Genomic DNA, 7,368 nt, shown 5'->3' with positions numbered 1-7,368 from the left:
GTGAACATCATACAAGTAATGTCTCCAAATCTTAAGGGAAAATACCACTGTTGCAAGCTCGAGGTCATGAGTTGGATAGTTCTTTTCATGCACCTTAAGTTTTCTAGAGGCATATGCTATAACCTTACCTCGTTGCATCAACACACAACCTAGGCCGACTCTGGATGCATCACAATAGATAACATAACCGTCTGAACCCTCTGATAGAGTTAAAATAAGAGTTGTAGTCAACCTAGTTTTCAGTTCTGCGAAGCTCTTCTTACAATTATCTGACCACTTAAACTTAACCTTTTACTGAGTCAACTTAGCCAATGGAGAACCTACGGATGAAAATCTTTCAACAAACCTTCTGTAGTAACCTTCCAAACCCAAGAAACTTCTGATATCTATAGGAGAGGTAGGTCTGGGCCATTGTTTCACTGCCTCTATTTTCTGAGAATCCACTCGGATCCCTTCGCTAGATACTGTATACCCAAGAAAAGAAATTGATTGCAACCAAAACTCACATTTGCTAAACTTAGCAAATAACTGGAGATCTTTGAGAGTTTGTAGGACAACCCTCTAATGAGTCGCATGTTCTTCCTCATTCCTAGAGTAAATGAGGATATCAACAATAAAGACGATAACGAACAAGTTCAAATACTGCTTGAACACTATGTTCATCAAACCCATAAAAGCTGCAGGAGCATTGGTTTGTCCAAATGACATAACTACAAATTCATAATGACCATACCGAGTCTTGAAGGTTGTTTTCAGAATGTCACTATCTCTGACTCTGAGCTGAAGATAACTGGATCTGAGGTTTATCTTTGAAAAATGACTAGCACTCTGAAGTTTATCGAACAAGTCATCAATCCTGGGGATAGGGTACTTATTCTTGATTGTGACTTTGTTCAACTGCCGATAGTCAATGCACATTCTGAGAGAACCATATTTCTTTTTCACCAACAACACTGGTGCACCCCATGGAGAAATACTGGGTCTGTGAAGCCTTTATCTAGAAGGTTTTTTAACTGCTCTTTCAATTCCTTAAGCTCAGCTGGAGCCATTCGGTAAGGAAGAATAGAAATAGGCTAGGTATCTGGAAGGAGATCAATTCCAAAGTCAATTACCCTTTCGGGAGGAACTCTGGAAAGATATTCTGGAAACACTTTTGGAAACTCTTTAGCTATTGGAACTGACTCAAGAGGTGGGGTTTCAGAGCTTGAATCCTTAACCCGAACTAGATGATAGAGATACCCTTAGAGATCATATTTCTGGCCTTAAGGTAAGAAATGAATTGACCCATAGGCACTGAGCTACTACCCTTCCATTCTAAGATTGGCTCGTCTGGAAACTGAAAACGAACGATCCTAGTTCTACAATCGACTAAGGCTTAACAGGAATGTAACTAATCCATGCCTAGAATGATATCAAAGTCTACCATTTCTAACTCTACAAGATCTGCTGAGGTGACTTTCTAAGACACTATGATAGGGCAATTTCTATATACCCGTCTAGCTATAACTAGGTCACCAATTGGAGTAGAGACTGAGAAGGGTTCTGAAAGAGTTTCTGGACTGACACTGAAGTTTACTGTTATATAGGGAGTTACAAAGGAAAGAGTAGCCCCTGGATCTAACAAAGCATAAACATCTAAATGAAAGACTCGTAACGTACCAGTGACCACATCCAGAGAATCTTCCTGATCCTGGCGAGCCTGAAGAACATACAACCTGTTCTGGTGTTGATCGGCACCTGTACCTAATGAAGCACCCTACTGAGTTGGGCGACCTGCTGGTGCTGTAGACTGAGCCCTACTATTATTACCTCATTGACTTTGTTTAGAAGAAGGACAATCTCTCAACCTGTGACCAGTCTGACCACACCCAAAACATCCTTCTTTCCCTGCAAGATACTCGCCCGGATAGCTCTTACCACACTTAGGACAAGTTGGGTAGGTCCTATTACCTGAAACACTCCCCTGAGACTTAGAGCCTGATCCCTACCATTCTGATCCTGTCGAAACCTAAATGATGGTACACTAGCTAATGATGGGGATGGATTTGAAGATTTCTGTTGGAACTGCGAGCGATTCCCACCACCCGATTTTTGCTGAGAATACTCATAGTTGTCTGTCCTAGCCTTCTTATTGCGCTTAGCTTGTTCCCTAAGTTTGTCTCCCTTAACCTGCTAAGCATGAGTCATAAGCCTAGAGATATTCATATCTTTCAACAACATAGCGTTTCGACACTTTGTTTTCACTAAGTCGGACACCACATACAAAAACTTATTCATTTGTGCCCTTGGATTAGCAACCATGTGAGGAGCCTACTTGGAGAGTTGGATGAACTTGAGTCCGTACTCTTGGACTGACATGCTACATTGCCTCAAATTCATGAACACCTAAGTTTTTGCTTCCCTCAACTCTCTTGGGAAGAACCTGTCTAGAAAAGTCTCACTAAAACACTCCCAAGTGATAGGAACTGCATCCGTACCTCTGTTTTCTTTCCATTGAGTAAACCAGATGTGAGCTACATCCTTAAGCTGGTAGGATGCCAACTCTACCCTATCATTTCTAGTCACTTGCATCACTCCAAAGATCTTCTTGACCTCATCAACAAAGTTCTGGGCATTCTCACCAACTTGCGACCCTAGAAACTCAAGTGGATTCATCCTAACAAAATCTCAAACTCTAGCTGCAACTGACCCAACATTAGCATTAGTAGGAACTGGGCCTGCTGATTGTTCTGGTTAGTCATACTCTGAGCCAAAAAGTGAATAGCATTCCGAAATTCTGCATTTGAAACCTCTTGGTCTGGAACTGGAGGAACTGCGTTAGCGTTGCAGGCATTCACATTCTTTCCATAAGCTCTACGAGGAGACATGATCTGAAAATGCGTAACGATGGATTAGAAAGAGAGATCATGCCAACACACGATAAGAATATCGAGAAAGTGAAGTTTTCCTAAAACACTTCATAGCCTCCCTCTCATTAGATGTGGTGCACTTTACACCAATGAAAATGACTCTAATCAGTGCGGCATTTCAGACATCCTAGGACATCTAAACCTAATTCTCTTATACCAAGCTTGTCACGCCCGTGGACACGGGACTTAGGATCACGAGTGACCATAAGCTAACCCTACTGGCATATCATAAACATACTAAAATAAACTGAAACAAGAAATACTGTGTGGAAGCTTAAAACATAAGATAAACTGAAATGATGAGGAATACCCAATACTATATGAATATATATAAACTAAGAAGAGTTTAAGATACTGAAATAAAACTCAAATACTAAAGTTGAATTTGTTTATGTCTGAAATAAGCCTCTAACTGACTAGAGATGTTGGGACATGCATTAGCTAACTCCAGTGAAACTAAAACTAAAATGGAAGACTAAAATATAAAAAATCACGTCTACCATCCTCAAAGAATGAGGACTCACCACTGATACTGCTGAGCTAGAGATTGGGAATCGATCTATGCGTAATATGAATGTTGAAGACCTGAACCTACATCACGAGAAAATGTAGCGCAAAGTATGCGTCAGTACTTGAAAGGTACTGAGCATGCAGGATAGAATAAATCTGAATAAAACATATCACTAAACAAAGGGATAAAGAAATGATATAATTTGAGCGTGATAAATATACTAAACATGCTAAATATGAACTAACTGAATGTAGTGACCAAGTTTATAACATACTGAAACTGAATGTTGAACTGTATAACCTAGTCAATACACTAGAATCTGTTTGTGGGAGTCACTAATAACCGACATAAAACCACATGAGCTAAATGTGAAGTCTGATGTATATGACCCATCGAAATGACCCAATATACCTTGCCAAGGGTATAGAGGCACGGCTGGCGTGATCACTAAGTATAATGCCCACAGAGGGGACTTAAACTATGGGGGCACGTAGTTCTGGGACTATGAGGGTGACTGACCCTAGTCCAACTCGGTATTAAGCCTACTCCCAATAGAATGTATAAAATATAACATTACTGAAATAAACTAGATAGCTCGATAATCTGAAATGCTAACTGAAAATGTAACATATATGTGCCGATAATGAAACATTCTTAACTGGAGCTTATATATTTGTGTAAAATGACCTAGCAAGTGTAATTCATGAACTAAACGAATCTACACAACTAGGGTTCTGAATTTCATGCAAGGCTTTACCAACATAGTTACGAAAACGTAATATTCTGATTAGGATTAATCTAACAGCTAAATCACATCAATAATCTGAAGTTCTAGAAACCTTAGGTCTAAACATAATTAAGGGAATCAAGAATCTGACTGAAATCTAGGGACTCATTGGTAACAGGAACCCACTAGTGAAATCACACATACATGGTGACAAAATTCATAGAGAAATCTTTCGATTTCGGGGTTGGAACTGAAGAAAACCTTGTTGCGTGTTCTTGAAGGACTACTCGACTTTTCTCTCTGTTTTGCTCTAAGATCGATGAATTTTTGGTGAATGATCGATTAGGGTAAGTTCTAATTAAGTCACTAGGCTAAAACTGACCAAAACCATGTAGTTTAGGGGTCCAATGCATAGGGAAAAGACCAAACAACCCCTGACTTAAAAGTCTGACACAGCTGACCACGGCCCCTCTGACGGACCGTCAAAGGGACCACGGACCGTCAAACTGGTCGTGGTCATTGGTCCAGTAGTTACTGGTTTCTGGAACAAGCTTCCACGGCCACCACCACGGTCCTTCCTTAGGACCACGGCCCGTGAGGGGTCCCGTGGTCTGATGTCCAGGCCTGGTGAACTCTGTATGGCTGCCACGAGGACCAGTACGGCCTGTAAGATGGTCCACGGCCTGTGAAGGGCTTCGTGGTCCACCTCTGCTGGAAGGGTGCTAAGTTCACCGGCAGATCGGCGGACCGTGGTTCCTCTCACTGTCCGTGAATCCTGTCGTGGTTCACTGGTTCTGGAGTTTTTCTGCTACATTTTCTAAGTTTGATTTCTGAGGTGTTACAAAAGTGTTTCTCACACGTACAATGCCTACAAAAAAACACAAAAAAGAGACACCAGGATGGAAGGGCAAGGAAATAGAAACACACCTATAGGATGAGAGTAGTAGTACTTTCGACGTCCAACCATTGACTCGGGCAACTAGAAAGCAAACCAAAAAATAGGCACAAGAGAAAGCCCTGGCCATCACCACTAACCACTTTGAAGGAGGAGAGGTTTATTTCACCCCAATACTTAGTATTTCGGGGTTCAGTGAATATGACTCTTAAAGTGGTTCACAAGGTGAGATTTCACAAACCCCAAACTTTGTGGAATAGAGGTAGCCTCAGCAAAAGATCTAGACTAAAAAATCTCAAATCTAGAAAGATACGGATGATAGGTCCAGGAATGCATAAATCTATCAGTGTGACATGGCCCTGAATAACAAGGGGAAAATGAAGCATAACATCCTAAAGGAACCCCAAATCCACACCGCTGGGTTGATTGAATTTCTTGACATTGAAGAAGTGTTTGAAAAATACTAGCTAGACTAAATGGGCAAGTCAAAGGGCGGGAGTTCATTCTCCATACATAACAATAATGAAAAGTAAAACCTTGAAAAGGGAAAGTGTGAGAACTTAGCCGGTACTATCTACTGCATAAGTACGAGGTTGGAAGGTCATCATATCCCAGTGAATGATCCAACATTTTTTATATGGGCCTAAGTTTACTGCTCCCAAATGGACCGCCGAGTACAAATATAGAGTAGACCTAGTGAATGATGTCAAAGGCTTCCGTATGATGATAAAGTGCGACAATTCAAGAGGATAACTAGAGCAATAGTTGAAAGACACGAGGAGGATGAATTGATAACTAGGAGTAGCCTGATAACTAAAGCATTGCTAAATTTTGCTAAAAATTTTTAGTGGTCAATTATCAAAAAGCTTTGGAATGAGATTGATCACTTCATCGAAGTGAACCAGGTAAAAGATGTGAGCCTAATTTGTGATGATGTAAACCCAATATCAAGAGTTCGAGGACAACACTCAAAGTTCTAGTTCACTGTTATTGATAGATGTTCTAGAAGGTAGGGAACGGGTTGATACTCTTATCCTTTTTGGGCTAGAGTCTAAGGATGGACCGATGTCGGGGACAAACTATTAAGTTTCCGACCTCTAACTGGCCAAGGTCAAAGTGACCAAAGAGTATATTATCGGGGCTTGGGCTAGCCAAGTGATTAGCATACCTAGAGCAACAGTTGGGTCAGCTGTTGCAATAGTTAAAGTCGTGGATAAAGTCTCAATTGAGCCATCTAAAACCTTCTTAAGAGCTTCATTTGAGCAGTTCGTGAAGGACTTTCATAGTCGGATGTATGGCACATAGGATTGAATATCTACTAGACAAACATAGTTGAGGGTTCCCCAAAATGACCTAGATTTATGAGACGAGTCTGAGTGTAAGCACATGTGATGTGCTTCAGGTAGTAAGGCTTCAAGAGGGGTCGTAGGTTCTACAGGTGCAACCTTAGATGTTTGGCTTTCTATTATGAATGTGTTGGACATTGCCGGTACAAAGACTATTGCGCACAAACGCACATGTAAGTGTACATGGCCATGCAAGTAATAAAGTAGCCTTTATTAAGAGCTGAATGTTATACCCACATAGAGTTAAGTTTAGGTTATCCTTGTTTCTTCCAATAACTATCAATTAACGCAAGTGTTTCCAGAAAGAGTGATGTATTTTATTCTAAATGATCAATTAACTCAATACTGAATTAAACTACTATGGTTCAATTTCAACTTGAATTTCAAACAATGACTTGGAAATTCCAGGGTTGCATCCTGCTTTAGATTCATGCATATTATATAATGTAATGAGCATATGACAGTGACTGGTGAAACATGTTCGAACTATGCTTGGTCTACTAAACCATAGACTAAGACCCACAAAGTGTTTGTCGAATAGCCTGGTAAGGTGGGTGAATGTTCAAGCCCGTCAACACCATGGGATTAGTGTCATCCATGCCCAAAATGTCATAAGGAACAGCCGGAGTTAGCGTCACATCGACCCCTCACACTTACACAAAATAAGACATTGACTCAGTTGCCCTGTTGGCATAGAACTCAAGAACTACATGCAAGTTTCACTGTGCTGGCTCCATAAAAACAAACTCCATATGGTGCTCTTTGATCCTCATCAGAATTCGGGGAAAGTCCCTGGCCAAACTATCCCTCTCAATACACACGTCAGAGAAATATCCGCTCTAGTATGATTCTTCCACCATGTTTTTCCCTCTTTGACCACTTTCTTCAATCTAAATTGGTGAGTTTGTCCACGAGGGACTTTCAGTGTGGGAGGGACATCCCCCCCCCCCCCCCCCCCCCTTTCTTCTTTTTCCTGTGAG

This window comes from Solanum tuberosum, unplaced genomic scaffold, assembly GCF_000226075.1.
Source record: "Solanum tuberosum cultivar DM 1-3 516 R44 unplaced genomic scaffold, SolTub_3.0 scf00111, whole genome shotgun sequence".
In the NCBI taxonomy this organism is placed as follows: Eukaryota; Viridiplantae; Streptophyta; class Magnoliopsida; order Solanales; family Solanaceae; genus Solanum; species Solanum tuberosum.
The sequence above is the reverse complement of the archived record's forward strand: the minus strand, read 5'-3'. Positions refer to the sequence as shown.